General features: G+C 35.4%; 1 protein-coding gene across 27 annotated transcripts in view; it reads right to left on the bottom strand.

Moving 5' to 3' along the window:
* LRRC4C (leucine rich repeat containing 4C) overlaps positions 1-15,445 on the bottom strand; it is a 1,388,209-nt gene that overhangs the window by 304,861 nt on the left and 1,067,903 nt on the right. The window lies entirely within an intron of this gene.

Genomic DNA, 15,445 nt, shown 5'->3' with positions numbered 1-15,445 from the left:
AAAGGATATACACATACACACACAGATAGAGAGAGAGCTTAGCACAGTGTTTTACACAAAGTAAGACACAAAAATATTAGCTACCATTGTTATATTATCTCAATCTTTAAAATATTTTCATTGAATTTTCTAGCAGTCTGTGCCTCACTGGACTAGTTATCATGAGAATAGCTAGTATTTTAAGAAGTAATATATAAGCCATTGCTTTATAACTGTAATTATAGTACTTTAAAATTGTTCCAATGTAGAACCTGAAGTAGTAAACCTTTGCTTTATCTTATGGCTTGAAATGGGGAAAATAGGAACTAACTTGTACACTTATTATATTCAGGAATTTCTATAATTTGCGATCCATTTTGAGCTCTGGGTTTGATGTGGAAACAGTAAGGAAAGAAAATAGGCTTATGGAGAGAAAAAAAGAGGAAATCCATTCTCGAACAGAGACTCTATAACATGTTCAGATGTTCAGGTATTGAAGCATATGGAATTATGATGTTATTTCTCTGAAACACAAGACTACGTAGAGGCTGAGGGTTTTATTCCCCACCAAGTTTTTAACTGATGAGACCAGAGTTTTTTTAGATGAGGATGAGATAAGGGAGGATGTCCCCAGTTCCTTAATAAAAGAAATGTGTACAAAATGGGCAGAAGTTCAAAACTTTGTAGAGAAGTATCATTCGGACAAAGCTCTGACAAGTAGAAATGTGAATTTATTGAATGACCAAACAATTCACACATTTTTGGAATTCTGTAAAGAAGACAGAAGCAGTCTCACTGGATATGTGTTTAGTGAAGGTGACAAATGTGTCAGAGCCTGTGGCGCAAGGTGAAAAAAGGCAGAAAAGAAAGAACACCTGAAGTGCAAGTGCCCGATGTTCTACTGGAGGGGGACTCTCCTTCCAAGCAACTCTCCATGTAACCTCTTCTCACCACTCTTCTTCCACCATCCCATTAGGCCATGGACTCTTCTCAGTACAGATAAAGTGAAACTTTATTTTATTTTATCTACGTATTTATTAATTTTTAGGTTTATTTTTCATGTAAAGTGATGTTTTATAGCCCTATCTTTTTACATATTGCCTTAAAAATATGTATTGTCTTTGGTTTGGGAACATGTTAAATTTATTTATATTATTCTTTATGGGAAAAAGTTGGTACTGGTCATTTTTGGTACTTGTCATGCCTCCTGGAGCCAATTAAAGATGAGTACTGAGGTACCACTGTGGTCTTGAGTGGCTGAGTAGAGAGTTTTTGAATATTTCCTGTGCCCTCCATTATTTTGCATTAATGACTTGAATTAATGACTTTTCAGTGCAGCCTTCTGTGCCTCTCCCCAATATCCCTTTTCAAGCAGAAAAATTATGTGGCATGGCATTTTGTTTATACTACTACGATGGGTGTTTGACATACTGTAGCATAGTTATATATGATTCTGTTAGTCTTAATAGATGTCAAGTTCTTTCAGGGTAAGAACTATGTCATTTTGTTTTAAATCCCTTCATTGATTAGATGGGTTCTAGCTAAAGAGATGTTAAATTGAATTGAGTTAGAATCATGCGTAAATGAGGATTAAAAATCAATTGAAATCAGATACAGAGAGCCTTGAATGCCATGTTTAGAGACCCAGAATCTCCGAATTCCCTTTCCACTGAATATAATAATAATAGATAATACTTTTTCTTCCAGGTACTATTTTAAGTGCTCTACATATTTTATTTCATATAGTGTCCACAACAACTCAATGACATAGATTATCCCCATGTTAAAGTAGGGAAACTAAGGCCTAGTGATTCAGGGTTACATGGTAAGTTAGTGGAAGAGCCAGAATTTGAACCTGGAAACCTAGAAGCCTAACTCCAAGATAAACGCTCTTAGCTGCTATACAGAACTGTGCTTCAGAAAGGTAATTTGGCATAAATATCCAAGGTGAATCAGAGGAAGAGGCCCCAGTCAATTTTTCTAATTTGTTGACAATTGCAACAGGAAATAGTAAACAATTACCTCTTCTATAGTGACAGCCATGAAAATGAAAAAGGGGCATAGATTTGTTTTTCATTCAAAATGACAAAAGTGATAAGTTATTACTTGTGAGGAGAGAAGACATGGATGTGAACAAATACTAATATATAATGAGATTTTTAAATATAAGTAACAGTGAAAATGATGGGCCCATTAATAAAAAATTGAAAACCATGAAAGAAGCTAGTTCAATATGGAAATTGGTAATTCTATGATCAATAATGCAATTTTATTATTTATTAATTGTACAAGTCTGAATGTGTTATCCTTTTGTGCTTTTCATTCCATAGAGAAAAGGCCCTGGATATAATAAAGCATATTATCTACTGTTGTCTCTTGTATTATGGTTTTGCAAAGATATTTTCAAAACAGAATACTCTCATCACTTGGTTCCAGTTTGTTTTTCAAAAGATCAGCATGCAACACTTTCACTTTTTGACATATCATGGTGTAGCAGTTTGATATACTTATGAATTCCAAAAAGAAATATTGGATTATGTTTGTAAACTGGTCTTTTACTCTGGGCATATTAGATTATATTGGATTCAGAGGTTTACTTGTTTAATCAAGTAAACTTCTTGTGCCACCTCGGTGGGTAGGGACTCACAGATAGAAAACATGGCAAAGGACAGAGTTGGGGGCTCTTAATGTTGGAGTTTTGACATTGGAGTTTGATTCTGAAGCTGGAACCCTGGGAAGAGAGGAACCCTGAGTCTGGAAAGAAGCAAACTCTGGGAAGAGAGGAACCCTAAGCCCAGAGAGAAGACCAGGGAAGAGAGGAACCCAGGAAGCCTGAACCCTGTCAGACATCGGCAGCTATCTTGCTCCAACATGTGGAAATAGACTTTGGTGAGGGAAGTAACTTATGCTTTATGGATCCTACCCCAAATAAATACCCTTTATGAAAACCAATCAATTTCTGGTATTTTGCATCAGCACACTTTTGACTGACTAATACACATGGTTTCTGATACACTGTTGCCTGCTAACTTCTCATTTACCCAAATTAATATTAGCTTTTCAACTTCCTCTAGTGTTTGTGAACACTGCTTTGCTACTGCTTTAACTCCTTTCACATCAGCCTTTTTTACTGCTTCTTTATTCTTAATGATGGTGGAGATCATTGTTCTAGGCATACTATATTCCCTAGTAGGATCAGTAATGTGAATAACACTCTCATATTTACCTATTATTTCTTTTTTTTTGCTCAATGGTAGTGTGAAGTAATTTTCTTTTCTACTCAGTGCTATCTCTGCTCATTTTCTTAGGACCCATGATGAGAAAAATAAAAATGCACAAGTACACAAAATTACCACCAAAGCTAAGATAAGATTGCAATGGGATGTGCACAGGGCAATAGCTTCTGTGTGACTAAAGCATTACCCTTTGCTTCAGTTGGAAAGGCTAACAAGTCATGAGGCAACTGACACCAACAACGTCTAGTTTGCATGTTGAGTACTAAACAAACGATGAGTACCAGGACAAAATTTTTGTGTCAAAATGTGTCGAGTATCAAATTTGACCAGTTTCAAAGCAATTAAGTACTGAGGTATGACTGTATATGATATCCTCTCTTCTAGTCTTTCCCACCTCAAGATTTCTTCAGTCCTTTCTGCTTAAAATTCACATTTCGCTCATGGCAACATTTACACATTGTTTACACCTCCCAAGCTTGAATTCAAATGTTGAATTCTCAAGGGAGACTTGATTTCACTATCTAGAAGCCCCTTTCATTTCTCATTCCCACGACACATTAGCTAAATATTTCTTCTTCATGTTATTTATGCATAGACTATAAACTCCTTGAAATTTAGAACTACGTATAATTTATTTTTTATCTCTTACTACACTTGCACAATCTCTAGTAAATCAGTATTCAGAAAATATTTGTGTGATTGGAAGAATGTTGTTTTAAAGACAGACGGCTCAGGAAGAAAGAGTACTATGGTACGTTCCTTGAGTAAAGAATGTATGTTAGTCTTGTTTATCATTATATTCATGATGCAATATATTATAATGCACTTGAATCAGTATCAAATTATACTAATGGAGGGGTTCTTAACCTTTTTTTTTCCATGGACTCCTTTGCCAGTCAGGTGAAAAGCACAAATCCCGTACTAAGTCCCCACTATACTATGTATTATTTAATATATATTACATCTGCACCAACACTTCCCCACAAGAATAATGTTTTTTTTTTCAATTCAAATTCAAGCTCACAGACCCTTTGTTAAGAACCCCTTAACAATGACCTATACCCAATGACCAACATTTAGTCTTCTCAATTGCAAGGACATTATTTTCTCCTTTAATCATGAATCATAGTATTCGTTGAAATCCAAGAGTTACTCACACTTCCCATCAATCTTTGCTAATTTCTCTACCATGTGTATAGTAGATATAAATTTATTCATTCATTTGTTTATCATGTTATGGCAAAAATAAGAAATGCTTATTTGTGTTTAAGCGCGTCCTTCTCCATTTAAAGTTCTTGGAAATTCTAAATCTACATGACTCTATGGTTTCCTCTGAAAACTACTGTAAAAGAAAGAAAGCACAGGTATTGGGGACCAGAGCTTTGTCATTTAAATGAGTAACTTCTGCAAAGAAGGTCAGAATGTGAGAATACCGATTTTGCTGGATATATATTTGGCTAAAGAAAACAAACTCAGCAGTTTTGATGATTTGAATAGTGTTTCCAAATCCTTTCATTAGCAAGAGTGCTGCAAGACCCAGCAGTTTAGAGAGAGAATCCATTTCCAATAGCTTACAGAGATAATGACAAGCCATCTTAAAATCTGAGTTTAATAGAAATTACTGAACTGCATTATAGGACAGTGGTAACTGTAATGGTTGGTTTACCAACCAGGGCTGGAATTAAAAATGCATTAAAATTTATACAAAAGAAAGAAAAAAAATTGAGCCTCTATTGGTTTTGACATAGTTATATGAACTGTTATTTTGTTTTGTGTGGTTAATAAAATAAAACCTGTAAAAATAAAAGAAATATTCCCTTTTAGAACTTGAGCAATGTGAAAATCTTTTATTAATGTAATAGACAGCTTCTTTATGCATGTGAGTTATATATTCACACACACACAGTTACACCTGGAGGAAGACAGAACTTCCCTTAGAATGGATAGTAATCCCATTGATTCTTTGTACTGACCAAGGTTTGATCAAGCAGAGCAACCAGAAATAGAAAGTGAAACATAGCCCTATGGGTGAGGGGAATAAACAACTATAGAAATACCTACCTATGAGTTCTAATTATTAGAATAAATATTAACTCCAGTCGTTAATTTCAAGTCACTTCTTGAAACTTTGTTCATGAAGTTTTCAGACTCCTAGTCTGCCCATCCATACATTCTATCTATTCATATATTAAAAAATATTTACTGAGGAAAGGTGAATAAGAAATATAAAACCACTACCCTCATTTAATTTGTGACTTACTCTTGGAGGCAAATACTAAACAAACACTTTTGCAAATATGTATTTATGGTTGTTGTAAGGACTTCTGTGGAAAAGCACAAGCAGGCTCAGCTTCATGGAATCAGGAGCTGTGCAGTTGCACAGGGCCACATGGTTGGTTTAATGCTGTGCCATTACTGCCTCGAAGTTTTTAATTTTATCTTTTAACTTGTGATTTGTAAATGAAGTCCAGTGGGACAATGGAGCATGCTTGTGAGCAGAGACGATACATGCAGTACCCGTGCCCACCATTCCTTGCTGCCCCATTCATGTGTGGCATAACATTCTGGTGAGCCTGTGATATGTTTGAGTTCAAAGAGACTCAAAACAAGTAGAGAGTAAGTATGTTACATCTTTGACTAAGTGGGAGACCTGACAGCCCCTAGAGGCAACACTTTATTTTCTAACAAGCATTTACCTTGAACACAGAGAGGAGGTCATAACATTGACAGAAATACAAAAGACTAAAACATCCAATTATATTTTTTCTTATTCAGGGTAAATCTTTGTATCAGCCCACCATTTAAGCTGAAAATGATGGCATTAGAACAAAAGGGAAGATAGAACAACTCATAGTTCCTTTACCTTAGATTCCTTCCTGATTCATCATTAAACTGAAGGTGGAGGGCGTTGCTAGAGTGTGCACATATGAAGAAGTAAAGTCCAAACAGCTGAGTTAGTTTTGTATTAAATAAATCCTTCCCACCATTCTGGTAAAAATGAATGCTTATGAATGCATGAGCTACAAAATTGTAATTGGGTAATTCCTATTTCTGCATGTGAGGTAAATGCTCTTATATTATATTTGCAGTTTTAAAGATGGGCATTGTACAGTAGAAGGATGAATGGTAAAATTGATGCTAATAACTTAAACTGTAATTTTTCTTTACTCAGAACAACATTAAATAGCAAATGTAAAACAGGAGGCAGAAAAGTTGTTGAAGAAAAGGAAAAATTTATAATTTAGTACCTTTAAAAACACAGTTGTGATGCTTATGAACAACAGACTTCATGTTGCCGTTATGCACTGTGTCCCACAAATAAAGAAGCTGCCCTGAGCAATACGACTTTAACTTAGTCTGGGAAGTTAGAGAAGAACATCTTTCCAAGTGATGATTGAGCTGAGAAAAGAAAGATGTGCAGGAGTTGGGCACATGAGAAAGGCAGTAAGGGGTTTGGGTGGGGAGAGCAGGATATTCAGGCATAGGGTCAGATACAAAAGCACCAAAGGAAGAAGGATCTAGGAATGTTTGTGCAATAGAAATGTCGGTGTGGTTGGGACTTAGTTAGCAGGGAAGGAATTGCACATGGGAGAACTTTCATTTGCACCATGCTGCATCTCTTGTAAAAGGGAAAATAATAGGGCTGAAATAAGGATAACTGAAACACCTACAATTAATCGTAACAAAAGTCACCCAGTATCCAGTTATTATTATGTGCCAGGCACTCTGCTAAATAACTTATTGATATTACCTTTTTGGTTCTAATCAACAATGAAGCAAAGTGGGGTTAGTGGTTACGTTTTTAGATAAGGCTATATGAGGCTCAAATACACTCACAGAAATTTGTCCAAAATCATTCAGCCAGTTAGTGGCAGAGTCATAGCTGGAACATTCTGTCTGGATAGAAACTAGAACATAAGTCCCAGGCGGGTCAAGACCTGGCCTGTTTGTGTGCTGCTATATTCTTAGCACATAGACCAAAACCTACCACATAATAAACTCTTAATATACACTGAATGAATAAACGAATGAATGAATGAATGACTTGTGTGAGTCTTACTTGTTATGGTCATTGTGTCTTCATGACTTCTTAGGGATTACATAGTATTTGGATAGGATTTTCTTATTCTTTCAAAACCAGTAAATGTTTCTTTTCAAATGAGTTATAAAAATGAAAGAGGAAAGCAGTAAAGTTTAGTTGAAAGAAAATCAACAGGCAAGGTATAGACTTTGCCTTTACCAGAGGTATAACCTTGGTTCAGTCACTTCCCTCTCAATTCTGCTTCTTCAATGAAATAGAAAGACAATGTATAAGATTCTTTCCAGTTCTCACATAATAACGTTTGACTATTCTGTAAATTATTTGGCAATAATTGAGGTCAATTCATAAGGCTTCTCTTTTACAACAGAGAGGAAAAACAAGATAGGAAACATTAATTCTGAAACATCACATTCCTCAAACATGCTCATTCATTCATTAATTCATTCATTCTTTCAAAAAGCCTTTCTGAAAGGTGTGCTATGTAGCAACAAGAATCCTCCTGCTAAAATGATGAAACGGACAATGCTCTCCATTTCCAGAAAGAGGCAGTAAAATATGGGTTCGCGTTTATCTGCTAACCAAAGATGGTAAAAGCCAAATCTATTTCCACTTTGAAACATGACTCAGGTATCCAGCAGAGCCTATGTTGCTGTAATGTGGAGTAATATGCCAGCACCCTTCAGAATAAATCCCGATGTGTGACTCATTTGATTACTTTCCTCACTTTGACTTTCCCTTGGTGAAAGAACAAAGTCAGACAGCTGTAAAACTTCCCACACAAAACAAGGTCTTTGTGCCTTCCACTAATAAAAACAAGTCCCATGGACTCAAAGGTGAGCATGTGATCAGTAAGAACAAGACAGGAATAAAGATAGGCTCTGGTGAGGGGTTGTACCTCACACAGGTCCCAAGAGGCTGATCCTGTTTGGAGATGTGTTGGATGCAATACTTCAAAATTAATGTTCAGTATTCACAGCAGAGTAGCAGGCAATCCTTACAGGAAAATGAACATCCCAAAAGGATGAAGAACATGGTATAAGAACTAGATGCTTGGTGAACTTCTAAGTAGGTTGATATTTAGGGAGAGTAGGTGAGGGAGGCAGTTTTACTTATTAACTATTTAGGAAGGGTAGAAAACATCAGAAATATGCAAACAAATAGACAGTTAATGCTAACCAACACCTGGAACAGTCTAGTAAATATTATGAATAGATGTATTTTTAAATTGAAGAATTGAATGAGTTAATGACAGTTAAAAGCAATCACAGTTTTCAAAGGCAAGGAGACTGTGGCAGCCATGAGAATGTGTCTCACAGATGCCTGACTCCAGAAAGCTTCTACCCTCTGAAACTGATTGCCATGCATATGCCAAGGCCATGTTTCCCTTTGAGTATCTTCCAGCCAATGATTGAGCATGGCCAGCCTGTCTTTGGAATACAAGAGTCTCATCTACATCTGACTTTGTCTTGAAACTTCTTTAAGTGCATGGAAATCTAGAATGCTTCCAACCAACCTCCCTTGCGTCTCTCCTTCACTGGGGCCAGACTTGCATCTGGGTTTCATAGCTCTCCCAGCCTTCCTTTGCACTGCCTCCCCTTTTATTTTCACAGATATTTATCTTTAAAAAAATCTTTGCACTTTAATACAGTCTTGGTGTCTTCTTCTTGGAGGATGTGAATGAACAGAGATTCATCTAGTGGAGAAACATGCTGAATGAACCAGCCCTTACATTTCATCTGGTGAATGCAGTTAACCGAGAAGCACATTTGTTCAGTATGTACTCAATTGAAGGTAATATGAACAAGCTGAAATATACTGAGTACTACCTATGTATCTGGCACTGTACTAAAGGCCTCATATGTCTTATCTCACTTAATCCTTTTAGAAAATTCATGTAGTAGTTTCATTGTAGATAAAGAATCTGTGGTTGAAGTGGCCTAGCTAGTTCTTATCCAGAGTAAGTAGCTGGTGATTTTTGGAGCCAGAATTCCAGGCCAGGCATTTATTTTATTTTGCTTAAATTTTAAAGCCCCTGCTTTTAACTATACTGTACTAAAGCCTTGATCAATATTTAATATGGCAAGAAAATATTACTAATATGCTTGAAGAATAAAAAGGCTTAATTCATCACCAGTAACACTATCATCACCACCACCATCATCTTTATCAGCATCATCTTTATCATCAACATCCGTCACAATTCTAAGGTAAGGTCTGTAATTAATCAAGCATTTAAATATGCACCCTGTAATTTATTTTTCATGATCATCCAGTAACTTAGGCAAGCCTTGGAAATCAAGGTCAGAGATGTCTTCTCAACCAAGTCCAGCATCCTTTTCACTGAATCCTGCCATTTCCTTTTCTATGCTACATCGTTGCCCAAGATGAGCAAAAGATGTTGGAGATTTAATCTTTCCCAGATATATCACTGTTTAACTACAAATAGAACATTTGAAGTCTTGCTCTAATAGCTGGAGTCTGTAGGAAAAATCCGATGTTCTTCTAGAAATGGCTTTCTCTCCAGGTCCAGGAAGATTGGGCAATTTGGCTGGTATTACTGGAAACCTTTTGCCTCTGGGTCAGAGTCACTGGGCTCAAGACCAAGTCAGTAATGATCAAATGTTAGTCTGTCTGACAGCTGCCTGGTGGCCTTTCTGATAGGGCCTTGAGCCAGTCACTTGTGGGCAGTCTTCCATGATGCATTTGTGCCTGCTGTTGTTTGTAATGACAGTCACAGCAAAAAAGGTTGGCAGTTCAAATAGGCATGGAGACCTTTGGTATCTATTATTCGAGACCAACATTTAAATCCTAATTTAATAAGAGCCCCCAAACCAGCAGCGATTTCCTTTTGCAAAAGAAGGATGTTTCACTGGCCCATTTACCCTACTCATCCATTGCCCACAACTTTCTCTTTTCCAATAGTGAGATGAAAATTTACCTTTGAATTAAATACAAGGTCAGATAATATAAGTCACTGTGAGCAGTCATTATATTTTCTGTCACTGGACCAATTAAGATTTCCAGCTGTCAGTTTCTGATGTTGCAGCTCCATAAAAAACGACACTGAGATGCACTGATCTGTGTCAAAGCTGCTTCAGAGGGAAAATTGGACCAAAAATAATAATTGTCATAGGATGTCACACCATTAAATGAAAACATAAAAAGCAAAATGCTGTGGACATTCTCTGCAAAGTCATCCTTCTTGTTGGGGTGAGACCAGGTTGTACCAAAGCAAGTCCACTGTTTCAGTGATTGTCCTAGCTCTGTAGTTGATATGCTGCCTTGTATGTTACAACATAAATTCTGCCCAGTTAATGCTAATTTGCTTTGAATTGGATATTCAAACTAGATGGGGAATGAGTAAAGAGAGTTATAATTACACATCATATATTGATTATCCTACAAAGAAATGGAAAGCTCCAAGGACATAGAGAATAAATGATTGATAAGAAAAAAAAAAACACAAAGCATAATAGACAAAGGTAAATGGGTGAGATTTGTTTGAACTTACCACAGGATGAAAGATTGGGAGGTGACCCTATAATGACTACATCATTTGAATGTTTATTTCTTTGAAGGTGAAGTTCATTATTTTACATTTTTCTGAGCTGAGAATAAAAATGTAAGATTTTGAAATAATTTTAAGTGAAAGTCAAAGAAACTTTTCTTGTCTGAGCACACAGTCATACTGTACCTTTTAGAGAATATAGAACCTTTCTTTTTCTAGTGATTTCAATGTGGTTACTCAATAAAATAAGATTGTGGATAAAATAATCTCACTCTAATCCCAAGATATATGCAAAGCAGTTCATCTTTTTCTTTTATTTTAAAAAAGTAGAATTCATTAGACTAATTTTATCAAAAATTCAATCTCCGTCTAACCTTTGTATGACTGGTGCTGAATATTCCTTTTATCCATCAGCCTTGAAAGGCACTGACGGACAGCATTAAATGTAGTAGATGTATTCTTTGGCAAGTGATAAGCTATAAACTAGTGGTGAGTTGGAGCAGTTTGTGCAGTATCACAAATTCCAATTTCTAAAATTTTAAGATTGTATATTGGTTCTTGAATACAGCCATTATTAAAAATTAAATTATATAAATTTATAACTAAATGAATTATGTTAAAAACTAAGACAATAAATATTAAAAAATCATGATTCCCTACTTATTTTACTACCTTTCATTATTATGCGTATCTATTTTATCTATAAGGCAGATACTTTCAGATAGTGTGTTACATCTCTTCCCAACTCTGTGTTCAGTGTTGTCACCTTGGTAAATGGGAATCTACCATGGTGTGAATATTTGTACCATGGAAATCCGACCAAATGCTATAAATCAGGCTTGATTGATTGTTTTGTTCATTTCTAGTCTTATTAAGGTAATGAAAAACTATTAATGCACATTGAACTTAGGAGTATGTTGTGTCGGTGTTACACTATGATTAGCAAATAAAACTGAGGAAGTATTCTACCAGTTTTCAGACGTGGTTATCTGATTCAGCAAGGAAGTTGCTCATGCCATCTATAAACAGGTGAAGTTCTCACATTGGCTTTCAGTGTTTCAGTTTTGTCTAATCTATTAACATTAGCTAAAATATCAAACGACATTCATATTGGAACTACACTCTTTTGTATTGTAAAAGTAGATTGGCTGTGGATACAAGAGTTCAGTTAAAAATGCATTTCACTGTGTCTTTCAAGGCTGGTACTTGAGTGAAACATGAACTAACAAGAATCTTTTGATGAGAGTAGAATTCTAAGTGAACTTCAAATGGAGGAGGAGTAATATTTTCACAAATTTTCTTTGTATATTAAAGCACCTTAAATACTTTCAGAATGCTGTAATTTCTCTTTTTTTAAAGAAGAGAAATATAATTAAGTATAATCATACTTCTAGTCAATACATATATTTTAGGGCCACATAAAATATGGGCTATATTACAGTTCCTTTCTTAAAGATGCCTTGTATATAATAATTTTTAATGATACCATAAGAAGTGCTTTTAAGACAGATTTCAAAACATATACATGTATGAACAGGAGTATTTATTAATTATTATTTAGCATGTGTGCAGACATTACCCATCTTGGGAAACAAGAGAATTCCATCTCCCTTACCTCTCTACTTAAATAGAGTGAATGCTATTAATTCCTCCTAGAACTTTCTACTTGTTTATTCAAAAATACTTTGGCATGCACTGAGCACTAACTCTATGCCAGGTCCAGAGCATAATGCTGGAAATAAGAATAAATCAGATTCATTCTCTGTGATTTGGGCCACAATAACTTCTCTGACCTCATCTCTTACAGTCCTCCCCTCACTCACTTTGATTTATCCACTTTATATTCCTCATGATGCCATTTGCTCTTGTGCCCTTGGATTTTTGCACTGTTTGTTCCATTTGGGATCCCCTCTCCCTAGACACCTGCATGACTGAATACATTAGCCCCATGAAGATTTATTCAAATATCATCCTCTTGAGGAGATCTGTGCAGTCCAACTCATTTTGTACTTCAGCAACTAGTTCCTTAGGATTCTTTACTTAAGCACCTATTTATTTATGGGAGAATATATGCTTTACTTATTTGCTTGCAATTTATTGTCCATTTGCCTGCTATAGAATAAAAACTCCTTAAAAGCAGGTATCTGTTTGATTTTATTCATTGATGTGTCCTGATTCCTTTGTATACTGCCTTGTACATAACAGTTTTCCAATATATATTTGTTGAGAGAATGACTATGATACATCCAAGGGATGTTTTGAACTTCTTGTATCTTACCTCTTAATTTCTGAAAGTGTTTCCACCTATTTCTGACCCTTCCTAATGCAAATCTCAGCCCTTTTTATTTTTATTCTCTTGCTCAAGCTTTTTTCCTTACTCCTAACATTTGTTCCAGAACTATTTTTCTATTGGGTTATTTGTTCTCTTTACATCTCTAGAATGTTTACTTAACCCACTAAGAATTTATACTTACAATAATCTTCAGTTATGTTTAAGTGAAAACATGCAGTCTGTAGCACTGAATAAACATATATAAGACAGTTGGGAAAAACATGAGTTAAATTTGGTGTTCCTAATAATAGGGAGGAAAGGCAAAGAGAAATTTGGGATAGAGACAGGGAAAGGGTTCAGAAAAGCTAGGATGGAGAAAAACAAGAGGAAGGAAAGTTTTGCCGTTTTTCTAAAAAGGAGACTTGAATGGCAAATTATCAGACAAAATGACTTGCCTTAGTCCTATACAGCAAAATCTCTACTTTTCTCTCAAAGATAGTCTGATTTTTAAAATCTAATAAATATGTTATGAGGAGTCAAACATCACTGAGCTTCTGTTTCAGAAAGGATTTTATTCCTGAGAATTTCTTCTTTGAGTAGAGCACAGAAAGCAAGTCTTGCTCTATAGGTCATATAGCAGGATGCAGGTGGCCTCAGGAGCTCACATTAGAAGAATCATAGAAGGGAGCAAACACTATTGTAACGAAGATTTTTGGAGTCAGTAAAATGGTTCACTGTAAGAAATGAATATAATTTATTTAGGAGTAATGACACCAAGAAGAGATGTGGCTACACACCAGACTGCCATAGGAACCTAAACCCAGAAAGCTCTTTTACAGTACAGAAGATTAAAAAAGTGTGAAGTACAGTATTGTTGCAAAAGGGAGGTGTGTAGGGACAGGCCTTGATGTGGTCATTTGTGAGGCAGTAACACTGTCGTAGACCTTAATCAATAATACTTCGTCTATGTTCTAGGGCTCTTGTACACAATAACTAGCAGATTCATGGGAAGATGAATAGTGGAGAATAAAGGAGGGTAGGAGGAGTACTCCAGAAGGCAGGACCCAACCACAAGCCAACTTACTACGTGTAAAGACTCAAAGTGTTTTGATCATAGGTTCTGACTTATGGTGCTGACAATCACATTGTAGAGAGAAAAGGCGAGCCAGTGATTCTGAATATACTGGAGTTACAGATTAAGTTTCCTGAGGGGCAGTATGGAATTGAGGAGGATAAGAGAAAGCCAGGAAATGAAACCCAACATAAGGAGCCATCTCAACATTGCTACCCTTGCAACTCCAACCAGATACACAGAAATCCCTGAAATGCATAGTGGCATAGAGACAAAAGCATAGAAGGTTTACCAGGTGAGGATATCTCCACTTCTGAGGTTGAGCAGAAGGGGGCTTTATGAACCATACCACTACTAAATTTGGTCTATTAAGAAGATTATGAGATTTCAGCAACAACAAATTTAAAACAGATTTGAGTTAAAGATCTCAAAATCTTGCTTTTTCTTTACTGTTTAGATCGCTCTACTCAAATGCAATAACTATATTATCTACACATCATATTCTAGATTGTTTATTTTTGTTTGTTTCTAATAAAAATAGTTATCTTCATTAATGACAGGTATTCTATGAAAAAGTCTGTTTTTCCTACAACATACTTCTAAAACTTGAAAAGGTGTAACATCCAGGAAACTGATATTTTCAAAGACCTCATATTTAAACTTGCTAATTTTACAAATTGTGTTTTATTTCCAAATAATTTTTAAAGAACTGCAAAAACTTAATAATAAAAGTATTAAATAATTGTTTTTAAAAACGGGTAACTGAATTAAATGAAATTAAAGTCCTTTTATTCTTAAAAATTCTGTTTTCCAATTCTACAAAATGGCATTAAGAAAGTAGAGATCATAAAAATAACAAAATAGCAACTGCTAATATTTATTGAGTTCCAGGCATTAGGGTGAACTCTTAAACTGCTTTTACTTTTGCAATATTTATAGCCATCTTAAGAGGTAGATATATGTATTTTTATTCACACTTGACCAGTGAGGAAATTGAAACTTAGAAAAATCATATAACTTGCCCAAGAAAATGACATTAGCATAATTTGGAGCCAAGGTTTATAGCCCGTTCAGTTAGCTCCAAAATCCATGCTCTTACCTGAAGCCACACTCCCTCATTTGTCCATCTGCTTTTTATTAGGAAAGGACAGTGAGGGAGAGAAGAGAGAACTAGAACTTAGCAAGATAAAACTGAGATATTTTGAATGTTGCTAATATAAATTTGAATAGTTTGTCTTTTTCTTAAAAAAAAAAAATGAAATGCTCCCCAAGGAAAACCAGGTATAGAATTGATTTTCGTGATCAAATAATTCTTAAAAGAAAGACTGCCATTGAA

The sequence above is a fragment of the Dasypus novemcinctus genome, chromosome 10 (genome assembly GCF_030445035.2).
Source record: "Dasypus novemcinctus isolate mDasNov1 chromosome 10, mDasNov1.1.hap2, whole genome shotgun sequence".
Lineage (NCBI taxonomy): Eukaryota > Metazoa > Chordata > Mammalia > Cingulata > Dasypodidae > Dasypus > Dasypus novemcinctus.
This window is presented reverse-complemented; position numbering and strand designations above follow the sequence as displayed.